Here is a 15,406-nt window from a genome sequence, read left to right as displayed (position 1 = left end):
GCAAAATAAGCTCCTTACACATTGTAACATCTGACTATGGATAATACCAAGTCTTTAAAGTCAAGTGTATACCCCAATATATTTGTAGGATAACATTGGTTTGTCCTTTATGCCTTGTCTCAGAGAGCTTAGGTTTACTGGGTTACTCCCATCATAGTGCTCTATGTTTATTTGTAACCTCTTTCTTTGTGTTCTGCTTCCCCAAGTGGTCAATCACTTTTATCTCCCAATCAGACTCAGTTAACTTGTAAACATCACTCTTCTCTTCTCCTTAAGTCCTTTTTACAGTTCATTCAGAGCAATGTCCTTTTTGTATAGACACAGAAAGACAGTTAATGCTACGCTTTTGTAACTTGGGAGTTATTGACTCCAAATGATATTCACTCCTAGGCATCTGTTCCCTCTACTTAAGCCTCAGTTGCCCTTCCTTCCCAGCACCCCAAAAGCAGGGTCCCTATGAGGGACTGGATGGACCCAGGGCAAGCTGTGAGCTACCCTGGCATCGAAATGGGACAGGTCAAAGAGCCATAATACTTAACTATAAGTTAAGAGCATGGTTATGGATAAATTCTGTCATGACCCAAAAAGTAACATCTAGATTAGGACCTTGCTAGGGTTAGGAAAGTTTAATCTGGTCTGAGCACTGTAGTCTGGGATCTATAGCAAGATGTCCCTCAGGAGAGCTACCCTACAAGCTTAATGTATCTCTTACTGTGTCCATACAAAATAACTAATATCACGAAATAGAATTAATATGTTGATTAGGTTGTTAATTAAGTTATTGGACTAAGGAGAGTGGTATTTTGCCCTTGAGTAGAAGAAGGGCTTTCATATGTTGATTGGACCTGGGTGTGGTGGCTACTGTGAGGTTGGGAGTTGGTGGGAGGCTAGAGAGAGACCAAGGCTTCGAGATGGAACGCAGAAAAATGAACAGGAAAGACAGGAGGAGGGGCAGCGTGAAATTAGAATAGGGAGCTTAGTGAGATTGGAATAGGCACGTGACGAGAACAGAATAAACAGCAACTGATTACCAACCAGCTTGGCCCTCCTTTCCTCCTTCATCTGCCCATAAGATTGGCCATCCCGGGTGGGAGACCACTGAATGCAGGCGGTGAGAGAGAGCCACTGGGTCCCTAGCCACCTGGAGATTACACATATATTGACTCGCTGCATCCTTCTAAAATAATACTTGCAATTATATTTAATTGCAATATAAAAAATTATATTGAGCAGAGCAGAAAGTCACAAATCTCTAGAGCAGTGTTTCTCAACCCTTTTTCAACTGTTTTATTCTCTGATCTCGTTTCCTTCCTGTGGCACCCAACCTGTTCAACCAGTTGGACTCCTTGTCTTGCGCCATGCACTCCCATTTTGGTATTTCCACCTGTACCCCTTCTCTCTGGAAGGCCCTGGAAACCCATGGGGACAGCATGGCTCCAAATTGAGATATTGATCTAGATTTCTTCTAGCTGATATAACCTTAAATTTTATGAAGAAAAAAGGAGCTGGTGTCTAATTTCTATAAAAGACAATATATTAAATGCTATACTTTGAGGGAAATAGATACATTGTAAAAATATTATGTAGAACAACAATGGTCACTTAAAATGTAGCCATTTAAAAAATATTAAAGATGTGGAATATGGCTCAATGGTAAAGGACAATCCTCACATGTGTGAGACTGGGCTTGATCCCTGGAATTACGCATGCAACATTATTAAAGTCATTTTTAATTTGTCACACTAGGGTATTAGTCTCTGGATAAGAACATCCTAAAAATATGGTGAAAAATGCTGGAGATACACTACTTCATCTTAACATGAAGTACAGAAAGCTGATCTCTTCCTTTCCACTGTCTTGTTATTCTCCTTTTTTGAAAGAGTTTAAGGAGTGCATTTCTTTTAAGTTAATCTTAATGCAGAAAGAATATGTCCCAGATTGTGAAGGGGCTATTGTTATAGATTGTGATCAGAATCCAGGATGTGTGTCTTAATGGAGGAGAGTGGTCACAGGTCACAGGTAGTGAGTTTTTTACTTTGCTATGGTAGACATGCAGGCTCCATGCCGTGTTTCTCTTCATGAAGATTATCATGTGTGGCAGGGTTTGGGATTTCATGCTTATTTGACCCTGCTCACTCTACCACTTTTCTGCAGAAATTTCAGTTCACACATTTCAATTTCCATTTAAAATGTGTCCACAGGAAACTATCTGAGGATCTAAAATTTCTGTCACAAAAATAACATAGAAACGCTTTCCTGTTTTTCTCTCTGTTTGGGTAAGCTCAATGTTTCTCAATTCCTTAGACCCCCTAGCCTTCTCTATTGTTGCTTTTGCTCTTCCTAACTTCAAAATATTTTAATATAATCCTTTTATCCTAGAAAGTTCAGAACTTCTTATTAAATAGGTATAATACCTGCTTAGACTGCAATTACACAGCAGGAATTAAAAAAAAGTCAAACCTCTGCGAAAACAATAATCTCTATGACAGTTATTCCAAGACAAGAGGTTTTTTTCTTCCTGTACTTGTGTGAGCATTAGACTAATTTTTCATAGCGTATAGACATAAGAAAACTCCCATAATCACCTCAAATAAAAGTTACTTGGATTCTGTTTTGCTACAGGCGATTTCAACACAAATTTACTGTGAAAAAAAAATTGCACAGGCATTATAAAGAGTGAGAACCAAGAAAACATGCACATAGGAAATAAGTTTTATATAGAAATCTGTTATTCGAGGTGCAGTTAGTTTTTGTAATGATTGATGTTTGTAATAATAATTTTGGAAAGTTTGGTGGGGATCTCTAATTATAATTTAATATTTTCACAAGGCTAGATATTTCACAAAAGGTATTTTGCAAGGGTACTAAAGGAACATGATGATATGATCAGTAAATTTTAGCTTCTGTAAAGCTGCAAGTTTGATTCCTTATGATTTATTGTGAACACAACTGATTTCTGTATCAATTCTTTTATAATATTCTCTTTAAGCTGCTTATTAAAAGCACTGTTTTAGAGAAGAAGCTATGTGCAAAGACGATAATATTATTCGCTTAATTTGAGGGTCTGTCATTGACTTTAGAGTGATATTATGTTGTTATCCTAAAATTCTATTTCTTTCACCTCAAAGTATAACTTGTTTTCTCAAATCTGCAATCACTTGTATCGCTTGTCATCCCGTTGATCTTTGATTTGCTCAAGCAGGCGCCAGTAACGTCTCCATTTGTCCCTGTCACGTGCTAGTGCAGCCCAATGATATCTGCTCGCTCCAGGCACATGAAGAGCCTCAAATTGTTCATTCAGGGATTTAACAAAGAAATCTGACCATCTAGTTGATGGGCGGTGACAAGGTCTTCTGACATCCCGTGGAATCCAGTCCGTAACAGCTCTAGTCCAGCAGTCGTCTCTGACCTTCCCATCTGATTTTTGATGCTTTGGCAAACGAGACAGCATTCCTGATTCTTGACCGTTGACGGATGTTGGAACTCCGTATTCCTTCTCTCACTTGAGTGAGATGTGATACTCCTAGCATAGCTCTTTCCATTCCTCTTTGGGATACCCGAATAGTGTTCTCATCCTGTTTGCATAGGGCCCAGGTCTCTGAGGCATATGTTAGTGCAGGAAGAACGGTGGAATCGAAAAGTTGTGCCCAGAGTCGGAGGTTCTTCGTTCTCTTAACCACTTCTTCGATGCTCTTGAAGGCATTCCACGCTGCTCTCTTCCTCCTGCAAAGTTCTGGCACTAAGTCATTCCTCTTGTTGATTTCTCAACCCAGGTATACATAGCTGCTGCATTTGGAGATGTTCCTTTCATTGAGAGCAAATGGAGCAGTTCATTTTTCATGAACATCGTCTTGTTGAGATTCAGCGGCAATCTGACCTTTCCACACTCGTGGTCGAAGTTGTCAGCATTTGTGCCACTTGGCTAATGTTTGGTGTTATGAGAACAATGTCATCAGCGAAGTAGAGGTGGTGTAATTGCCAACGTCTATCTTCACTCCCATTCCTTCCCATTCCAGTCGTCGTATGATGTTCTCGAGGGTGTTATCAAATGTTATCATATCTGCAAACTTGATAATATATCTTTATTTTATAATTGTGTACTTAATGATGGGCTGGAGCGATAGCACAGTGGTTAGGCGTTCGCCTTTCATGTGGCCGACCTGAGTTCGATTCCTCTGCCCCTCTTGGAGAGTCTGGCAAGCTACCAAGAGTATCGAGCCCATGCGGCAGGGCCTGTCAAGCTACCTCTGTGTATTGGATATGCCAAAAACAGTAACAATAAGTCTCTCAATGAGAGACGTTACTGGTGCCCACTCGAACAAATTGATGAGCAATGGGATGACAGTGACAGTGACATACTTAATGATAATCACATTCTACAAGTACCACTTAGCATTCACCTTTATTAAATTTCTCACTGTATTTATATTGCATTTTTATTATTAATGAAAAATAACAGATAAATTCATTTTTTTCTATCTGTATATTTGCTATTACTTTGCTCTAGTCTTTAACAACCACTTGGTAATGTTTTTCTGTTGTACACAGGTATTTTAAGCTATTTAAAAAATTAATAACATTTGAAACATAAACTTCCTAGTGATCCTTTTTTATCTATTTGTAACCTTTATTTTTAAATTTAAATTTTTTTATTGAATCACTGTGAAATAGACCATTGCAAAGCTGTCCATGATTGATTTCAGTCATACAGTATACAGTATTCCAACACATATCCCTCCACTAGTGTACATTTCCCATCACTAGTGTCCCCAGGTTTCCTCCCATCATCCCCCATACCGTGCCTGCCTCTGACAAGTGCTTCTTTCTCTCTTTCTACATGCACACACACACACACACACACACACACACACACACACATATATACATATATATATACATATATATCTATACTGTCTCCTCTCTCTCTTCTCTCTCCTCTCTCCTCTCTCTTTCTTGCCTCCCCTCTTTCTCTCTCTCAACCAGCGTGATCTTGTCCAGTATGATCATTCCCAGCTATTGTTGTCACAGCAGTCTCCTCTCAATCTTATCTACCCTCAGCACCAACGCCCGCCCCACATTGGTTAGTTCCAATCATTGAATTTTCCTCCTAACCACTGTTTTTGCTGGCCATAGATATTAGTCTTCTACTATATCACTGTATCATTGTCGTCATCTCATTGTTCATCAATTTACTCTAGCAGGTACCAGTAACATCTCTATTCCTCCCAGCCCTGAGATTTTAGCAGCCTCTCCTTACTCGTCTTTACCAATGATTGGAGGCTCTTTCAGGGTCAGGGGAATGAGACCTATTGTTACTTTTTTTGGAATATTGAATGTACAATGGGTAGCTTGCCAGGCTATAATTTCTTGCCTACTGTCTGAACTCCATCAAATATGGTGTGGTATTATGTAAAATGGGTAGGAAGTGTCTTATGTGTCCAGAAAGTGACCTGGAGCATGGCGGTGGTTGGGTAGTGGAGGTCAGCTGCCAGTGCTGGGTCCCTTGGGGCAGAGAGAGTTCTCACCTACCCCCCACTGCAGAGCCTTGAGTGAAAACAGCCTGGTGTGGAGTCTGGTGGCATGGCTATGTGTATATATTTGTGTATATATATATTTAAATAGATCATAAATGAATGCAATCATTCTATATCTTTCCCTTTTCTTCTAACTCATTTCACTCAGCATGATACTCTCCATGTCCATCCACTTATAGGTAAATTTTATGACTTCATTTTTCCTAACAGTCTGTAGCGATCTCAATTAACAAACAGTCTCAATGTATAAACATATCTATAGAAAGCTCATTAAGTTCTAGGGGTGGAGCAATAGCATAGTGTGTAGTGCATTTGCTTTGCATGCGGCTGACCCAGGTTCGATTCCCAGCATCCTATATGGTCCCCTAAGTACCTCCAGGAGTGATTTCTGAGTGCATGAGCCAGGAATAACCCCTGTGTATTGCCAGGTATGACCCAAAAAGCAAAAAACAAACAAACAAACAAACAAAGGAAGCTCATTAAGGTCTAGCAATATTTTCTTAAAATGTAAATTAAAATTTATATATTAAATTAATTTTATTATAAAGTCAAGTTTACATGAGCTAGAGATAGTATTAATTTCTAATTTTCATTTTTACTTGAATCATCCTCATTAATTCTTAAACCTTAGAACATACAAGTAAATACTATTTTTGTTTATGTAAGTGAGGAAATTTATGAAAAAGGAATTTAAAAAACTTGCTAAAATTAGAAAGCTAATAAGTGGCAGAACCAGGATCTGCATTCAGAGCCAAGATTCAAAACAAGGCTAGCTTACTCTAGGGTCAGTCTTGTAAGCAATCCTGCTTCCCAAAAATCCAGAGTAGAACATTAAAAATAGGTCACTATTTAAGTTTCTGATAATCTAAGTTTGTATTACATTGTCTTCCAAAGACTATTTTTCTCATTTGCACACATTCTTTGGATTAACATGCATATGGGCTGAAGCAATAGCATAGCAGGTAGGGCGTTTGCCTTGCATGCGGCCAACCCAGGTTCGATTCCTCTGTCCCTCTCGGAGAGCCCAGCAAGCTGCCCGAGAGTATCTCTCCCACACAGTAGAGCCTGGCAAGCTACCCATAGCGTATTTGATATGCCAAAAACAGTAACAACAAGTCTCACAATGGAGACATTACTGGTGCCCGCGTAAGCAAATTGATGAACAACGGGATTGACAGTGCCACAGTGCTAACATGCATATATTATATTGTAACACACATATATGTATAGACACGCATACAATGGTTTTTCACAATGTATTAGTTGGGTTACTTAATTTTGGTCCTCCAATTTCAAGTTTTGTTAAAGACAGTAAAGAAGGTACACAAAAATGCCATACAGGCCCATTTGTCCCATGCTAAAATATACATCATTAGAGTGCTGATTTAAATCAGGAAATGTTGAGATTATCACATGGTTTAAGATGTATGTTGCTTTGAATCACCTATTTCTTGTTAAGATTTAAATCGTACAAGTAATTCACAAAGATCAGGCCCTGTTAAGGGCCCATGTTCATGCTGCTGAGTCTTTTACCACTTATTCATTTTCCCATGAACTATTTTGATGTCTTCACCATCACAGATGCAATGGTAGTTGAGAGTGGCACTATCAACTGTCATCTGCTTGAGACACTTATCAACTACATTAAAGTTATATGCTGTGAAATTCTGAGCCAGCAAACAGGTCTAGTGGCCTTGACCAATAATATTTAGAGATAGATTGTTCCTAAAGATTAGCACAGTATGAATCTGTTTAGTAAAAGTACACTTATTGAGTATTTACTCTATGTCAGGTCCTGTGTTGAAGCTTTTATGTTCATGATCTCATTCAATATCTTATGGCACATCTTATACTTAATGTTATTTTATAAATAATAAAGCAGAAAAGAAATTTTAATTATTGGAATCAAGAATCAGGAGTCTCTTTCCCATGTGTTTGCCTAGAGTCCAGACTTTGCCATCACAGTTTCACACTTAAGCTGCCCCCCTCCAAACGTAGGGAAGGCCCATTTTCATACCATTCAAATGGAGAATGAAATCTATTTCTAGAGTCGCTGTGATAATTGCAATCACAAATACATGCACAAGCCTCAATATGATAGAAAGCAGCCGACTCGAAATTTGAACCTATCATATTTCAGAGCCTGTTTTACTCCTATAGTGTTTTATTCAGTGCAGAACTGGCCATTGATTGTCCTGCCATTCGGTACACACAGTAATTGTCTTGAAAGCAAATTTAATTACCAGCCGACCCTTCACCCCTAAAGGTGGTGTTGCTTCCTCATTTCAACAGTTGAATATATTACCGTAATCCACATATCATAGCCCAAACTTTATAGCTCAAGAGTTAGTGAGAAGAAACTGCAGCCTTGTGTTATAGACTTGGGAAAACTGTCCATGCTCAACGTTGGTGGTGGGTAAACGTGCACTGGTAGGGTATTGGAACATTAGATGACGGAAAGCCAATAATGAACAATTTTGTAACTGTGTATCTCATGGTAATTTAGCAGAACAACAACCACTGCCCATGCACAATTTAAGTACTTAAGGAATTGGAAATTTCTGAGAATGAGAATTTCCTGGAAAGGTATAATATGAAAAAAATTCAGATAACAAAATCTGCTAATACTTCTGATTTGTACTAGACCTCAGAAACAAAACAGGGAGTCAAATGTATTCCCCTTTACCAAGTACCTGAACTCATAAATACCTGTATGTTTGATTCTTTACCTGAGAAACTCATTCCTGCTATCAGACCCCATATTCATACCTAATTTTTCTATATAAAGAATTATTTGGCTACCTCATATTAAAATAAGGTCAGTTTGAGATAAATTATATAAATTTTTTTATAAAAAAATATTGTCCTATTCAAGTACTTCATATGTTCTTTTGTAGAAATACTAGAATCTAATCATCAATTTACAAGGTACGACTGATGCCCAAGACAGTTATAAAATAGTGCTATAAGCTCATGTATTTAGTTTATCTTGCACTCTTTGGTGTACTCACATCCTGGGTCACTAGTATTTTGTCTCATCTGTGTCACTCCACTGATTGCAAAATCTAAGAGTGTCTTCTTTGGCTTTACTTTCCTCTTGCAATCCAAAATAGCTGTTCTCCATCACTCAATAGCAGATTTACACCACATGCCAGTGAGCTGAATTTGTTATCCTGCATTGGCTTTTTCAGTCAAGTCTGGATCTGGAAGAGAAGCCATTGTGGTGAATATTAGCGATTGCTTACAAATTGTTTTTAAAGAGCAAAATAACTAATGGTAGTCAGGGAGTTACTTGACTGCTCCATTTTATACAACGAGCAGCTGCTGGCTTTGGCTGTGCATTGGACCAGCCTGAATTTGTCAGGGGAAAAAAATGACTTGGCTCATCTTTAATGGGGATTAATGAGCTAGGGGTTCTGAAGAGGAAATTTAACCAATAATCAGTTCTAACAAGACTTTCCTCTAGGGAATAACAGTTGCTTACAGGATTGCTCATATTGAAAAATTTGAGTGTATTGAAAACAAATCCAATTCAGGGGTCAATTGAAGAATTGTATATAAAAAGATCAGGAAATTATTAAATGAATCAAATTAGAAAGCACCTTAGAATAAAATAACAGATTGGTATCCAAGTATAAATATTCAGATTGGCAAGGAAAAATATTTATTATTTGGTAATTTACTTAAACTGGTCATTATATATAATTGAATCTACCTAGATTTAGCTGACTTGGTGCTAAGAAACATGTAAGTGCAGAAGCAATTTTAAAAGCTCTTCTTTTGATAACCTATGTGATAAATTTGCCACCCTAAGCATCAAGAAAAAATTTAGACATCTCTACTACATATATTCTTCACACAATTTTAACTCCCTGAAATTGACTATGTTGTTCAGGATAGTGGCCACTAATCACACATGGAACTAAACATTTGAAACATGCTGCATCTGAATTGAATGCATGCTACATATATAGTTTACATTGTATGTTGAGACTTTACAGAAACAAAAATTGCATCAATTTTAAAAATTAAGTTTATTTTATAATTTTAGGAATAGTCCATTTCCAGATAGAACATATGATAAAATAACTCTTAAATTTGTCATAGAAAACTTACTAATGTTGTATTAAAATTGTATGTAAGATAGCTTTTCACTAAACTTTTTAGGAGTATAAGTGAAGAACTGTCACAATTTGAGGTAGGAATAAAACCACTGACCTTGTCCTCAATAAAGAAATCTGTTCCACTTTTCCGTCTGTCCCAGAAAGTAATTTCTGGGCCTCTCCCCTGACCACCACCAACAGGAAAATCAACAAAGGCCAAAGATCTACACAGCACTACAGAGAAGATAGCACAGAGATAGAAATCACATGAATTTAATGTCCACTCGGTAAGCTGTCAGACAGTTTTATGTCCATGAGTAAAACTACTTAAGTCATAACAAGCATTATATATAAAAATATTTCATGTACATACATAAATATTTAGATCTAATATGGGAAGGTATGTGGGAGGAAAGGAACACCACATTTCTCTTTCCTTCCTTTCTATGAAACAGAAATTCATTCATCTAAATATTTATGAGTCTGTTTCTTCCTAATTTTATTTTTCCAGGGAATTAGGTTAAAAATATTTCTCAGAAATAGCAGTTAAATAGTCTGTTACATTAAGTATATAAGTTGTCATGTGAGTGATGCAATAAATTAGAGATGAGTTTGTAGTTAAACTTGCAATAAAAGAGTTTTAAGAATCCATTTAGCTAATGTATCTACATAAACCATAAAAGAATGCTTAGTAGTTTTATATGTATCTCCCAGTATAAATACTAACACTTTCTGAAACATGTTTTGCTTCATTTCTATCAGTTTACCTGATTCAAATAAATGAAAATAAAAATTTATAATAAAGCATTCAAAGATATGACAGATATTTTTTCATCTCACAAATGTGCTTGGAATAAATTCTGGATTTCAGATCAATTTATTTGTACTGATCAAAAACATTAAGAGAAGTTTTTTTACTTTGGGCAAAGAAATTTGAAGTTTCTAAGATCAAACTACTTTATAATCTAAACATACCTTAAATCATCTTACCATATCTCTCCATAGTAAATGAGGAAAAAACATTCCTTTGTTCAGGATCATCATGATCAGAATTCTATCTTATTTTGAAATATAGGACATAAATAAGAAAAGATAAATTGACCAGGAGTGTACCAGGTTGAGTGAAATTAGTCAGAAGGAGAAAGAAAGGGAATGATCTCTCTCATATACAAGATATAAAGAAACATCACTGTATCACTATATCACTGTCATCCCATTGTTCATCAATTTGCTCGAGCATGTGCCAGTAATATCTCCATTTGTCCTAGCCCTGAGATTCTAGCAGCCTCTCTTTACTCATCCTTCCCAGCGGTGCCACATTGGAGGCTCTTTCACAGTCAGAGGAATTAGACCTATAATTGTTACTGTTTTTGGCATATCAAATACGCCACAGGGAGCTTGTCAGGCTTTGCTGTGCAAGCAGGATACTCTTGGTAGCTTGCTGGGTTCTCTGAGAGAAAGAACTAGACAATAAGAGGTCGATGACATATGCTTCCAGTCGGTTGGTTTTATAGTCTCCAGATGTTGGCTGTTGATGGGATTACACGGCACTGGGGGCAGTTTGTGGGTGTGACTGCCTAGCTACTGGAAAATGGGGGATCTGGGTGGAGGAGACCAGTCCTAATTCAAGCAGGTTTGGCAATCTCAGCCCTGGGTCCCGCACACCTGGGTCCCTCATAATAATGGGTTCATTATTCCTTCATGGAATAATGAAAGCCAAAACAAAATGAAAACAAAACACATGAGAACTGATACTCAGTAGTTAACATGCCAATTGAGAGGACTGGTGTACAGGACAGGAAGAGGGCAACGTCTCTGATAGAGGAAAGTATTCAACAGGAAGTAGGGGTGGTGCTAAAAGGTGGTAAAGTGTTATGTAGTGTTATGAAACCCAATTAGCAACAATACTGTAAACCACAGTGCAAAAACATTAAAATAATAAAAAGCATCTCTCCCCGGAGCATACTTGTGGGTGGGAGGCAAATGGGGGTAGGGAGGCATTGGTAGAGAAATGTGGACCCTGGTTAAGGAATCAGTGTTGAAACATAGTATACATCTGAAACCCAATCATGAATAACTTTTTAGTTTTATGGTGGCTGAAGTAAAAAGAAGAAAACTTGTTTATGGCAAGTGGTATCAAAGGCAGAAACACAGTTGCAGTAGTGTGTTGAACAATGTGTATTAGAATAATTTTTGCTAATGGATTATGTAATTGGATTTATTTTAAAAATAAGTCAAATCCATATAGAAGAGAGAAAGTCCAGTGGAGTAGGTGATTGCTTTGCATGTGGTCAACCTGCATTTGATCCTTGGCACCCCAAATAGTCCCCTGAGACTGACAGGGGTGCAGAGCCAGGAGTAAGCCTTGAAAACCACTGGACATGACCCCAAAACTAAATAGTAGTGATAATAATAATAATAATAACAACAATAATAATGAAATTATTAGATTCTTGGTTAACCTTGCAGAAAACATTGAAAAGCTAGTAAGCTTCTTAGGAATTATTAGGGTTGTGATGAGAAGCCACTTAGTGCAGAGGATGAATTCTCCCAGATTATATGATTATTTTCTTTGTACTCTTCCTTTGAATGCTATTTGCAAGTTCACTCAAATTGAATAGAGATGACAGGTAAGAATGAATGTGGTGATTTCTCTGACTTGTGTGCACTTAACTGGCAGTGCTCCAAGCACATGCTCAATAGATGTCCAGGTGGCTTGTTCTTTACTTAGCAATTAATAGCTGCTGATAGCCAGGAAGCTTTCCCTTTTTTTATGTGTTCCTTCTTTTCTCCATTTCTCACAGACATTAAAAAAAAAACCCAACTTCCTCACTTACCATTAGTACCAGAGACTTACAGTGTTGCTAAGACTAAAATCTAAACTAATGTGGAATTAAGTGGTAGGGATCAATAGAATACTAATGCATAATCATTTACAGCCCCCTCATTTCACATAATTTTTGGAAAAGACACTGAATTTGTTTTACTTTTGGAGAAAACTCCATTTTAAGTTAAAAGAAGCTTAGATTAATAGTAATTTTAAGTGGTTTAGAGGCACTGTAGTTTGGAAAATACTTTGTAGTGGTACAATATGTTTGTAGAGAATGTGTTGTTGCAATATTCAACATTGATTCTGGAATGAATCTGCATTGTCTAAAATCAGTGGTGTTGAAATGATACTATGCTTTTTTCTGTTTCTAATATAAAAGGGAATTGAAATATATTACAAATTTGTCGCTTGAGTAACCTTGCTTTGGATATGGTTTAAAAGCCACAAAAAAATTCCTGATGATGAAAACTAACTGCAGGGCCTAGAGAGATAGAACAGGGATTAAAGTTTGTTGCCTTGAAAACAACAGAAGGGTTTGATTCCCAGTACCACATATGGTCTCCAGAGGACCACCAAGTGTAGTCTCTGAACACAGAGTTAGGAATAAGCCCTGAGTACCTCCAGGTATGCCCCAAACTCCCATCCCCAGAAAATAAAACCCTGACTTAAAATAATAACAAACAAATCATATTCACTGGATATCTTACTGAGATATGTCTGATTATACTTGGTGAGAACAAAAAATAAGGTGGGTTTTCCTATATTTTGTGAGAATATAGTTTTATTCCAGGATCAGTTTTGTTGTATGTGGCCAATATGGTTAAATATGAACAATGTAGAATATATGAATTTGTGAGTAATTAGACTTCACTCTTGTATTACTCTGTTTATCAATTAGACTAGCAATTCTAAAATCTAAGAGTCAAACAATACATGTCAATGTGTCTGCAGGTTAAATCTCATATGTGTCTCAGAGCAAAGAGAAAATACAGCAAATATGTCTAACTATCTTACCATTTCAGAAATATAGCACTAAAGATACTTTCATATTGTCAGTGACATATTTGCAAACTTGTAAGCAGAACTATTTTGACAGATAATTTACAACATGGGGAAAATCAATGTCTTTATATTTAGCTGTTTCCAGGGAACCTGAGTAAGAAAACAGATTTATAGTCGATTTTCCTATGAATAGAGAGAATCATTTATTACAGATTTCAGAATCTTAGAAGCTTTACATAATAAGCTCTTACTGCTGGCATTAAAGAAATACTTAAATTTAGAACTATGTAGGAGGTAAAATCCAGACCACCTGCCATAATCATAGTTATAGCACAGACTTTTTGCATTAGTTGTATTGGCTAGTTATATAAAAAGGAAGACATTACTCAGTGTGTACATCAAGTGTGAGGTTACTATTTAAAGTGAAAATTAATTTTTAGATAGCAATTAGGTTTTTGAAATGTTCATGATTTCTTAATATTTCAAAATATACTAACCCTTGGTCTTATGAATCACATATGTGCAGTGTAAGCTGTGTGAGTTGAGGGGATCAAAGAAACAGTTCAATGTGCTAAACTGTAATCAGAGTTAATCTTCAGAATATGTAATGTGATTGTATTATTGTTACCTGTCACACAGAAGGACAAAACAATAGAAATTCAGCTTCCAAATCATATCACTGGTAAATGAAATAAGTAGTATTGTATTAATATCAAACCTCTTGCAGTACTTTGGATTTTACCCTAACAAAGACATCTGTTATTTAATTATGAGTTATCTAATTTTTATAATTAGCAAGACTGTTGAAAAATATCAGAATGTGGGTCTATTACTCTTAATTTATTCTTCGTGTTAGATAATTTTCACTAATTGATTTACTAACTTTTCTCTCAATGACAAATTTCTGAAATTTAGCAATCTTCATAAGAGCTATCAATTCATTACTTTTCTACAGTCATTTTAGGTTTGATGTATCAGTTGGAACAAGTTGAAAGTTTTTTATTATATATACGTGTACATATATAATTTACTGAAACACCATGGTTTACAAAGTTGTTTGTAATGCAATTCTTACAAGTTTTCAACGTTTCAACAGCAATCCCACCATGGAAGTGACCTTCCCTTCCCATTTTCCCCAAGTCTGCCACTTTAGCACATACACAATTATTTATTTTATGTTGCCTTGTTACTACTAAGTTACTAATGGAATTATAAAAATATGTAAGTAAAAGAAAATTTGTGGAGATTGTTCTATCTCAATATGGGGTTGTTAAATCTTTGTATGACATTTAACTAAATTGTTTGCTTCTAGTTGAACTTTCTATGTTATTGTTTTACTTGGTTGCATTTATTTGCCTTTATATTACTTTCCTATCTAAAATCTGTGTGCTCCTACTGGAATGTCAGTATTGTGGAATTTGGAGGTGCCACAGTCTAAAATTTCAGGTTCTCTAGAACTGGGCCATGAGTTGACAAAGCAGTGGCATGAAAAGTGGGCATGGGAGCTGGGGCTTCCAGAGGGGTGGGGGAGGGGCTTGAGAGAGGAAGCTCTTACTCCAAGAAGACCCGAGGGTTCTCAGCCTGAAAACCAGTGTGTACCTGGAATTTTCACCGTTAATTGTGTCTGCGGAGATTATTCATATGACTAAGCAGAATTGGGCCAATGGTATAGAAGCAGCTATGGGTTGTGGGTGTGGCTTCACAGGCTTTGGTGGGATGGGATTCAGCCTGCCTTTCTCCAGGAGGTACCCCAGAGTTTTTAGCCAGAAGACGGGTATATTCATTAATTGTAGGGACGTGGCTTAAGTGTACTCAGAGATTTAGTCATGAATCTGAAGAACAGGGCTGGTGAGTGAGTAAAAAGGGTGGTGGCTTTGGAAAGTTAGTTGTTAATAGCTTTAATGGTATGTATCATTTTTCATAAATAACATGTTTTA

The sequence above is a fragment of the Sorex araneus genome, chromosome 1 (genome assembly GCF_027595985.1).
Source record: "Sorex araneus isolate mSorAra2 chromosome 1, mSorAra2.pri, whole genome shotgun sequence".
Classification (NCBI taxonomy): Eukaryota; Metazoa; Chordata; class Mammalia; order Eulipotyphla; family Soricidae; genus Sorex; species Sorex araneus.
The sequence above is the reverse complement of the archived record's forward strand: the minus strand, read 5'-3'. Positions refer to the sequence as shown.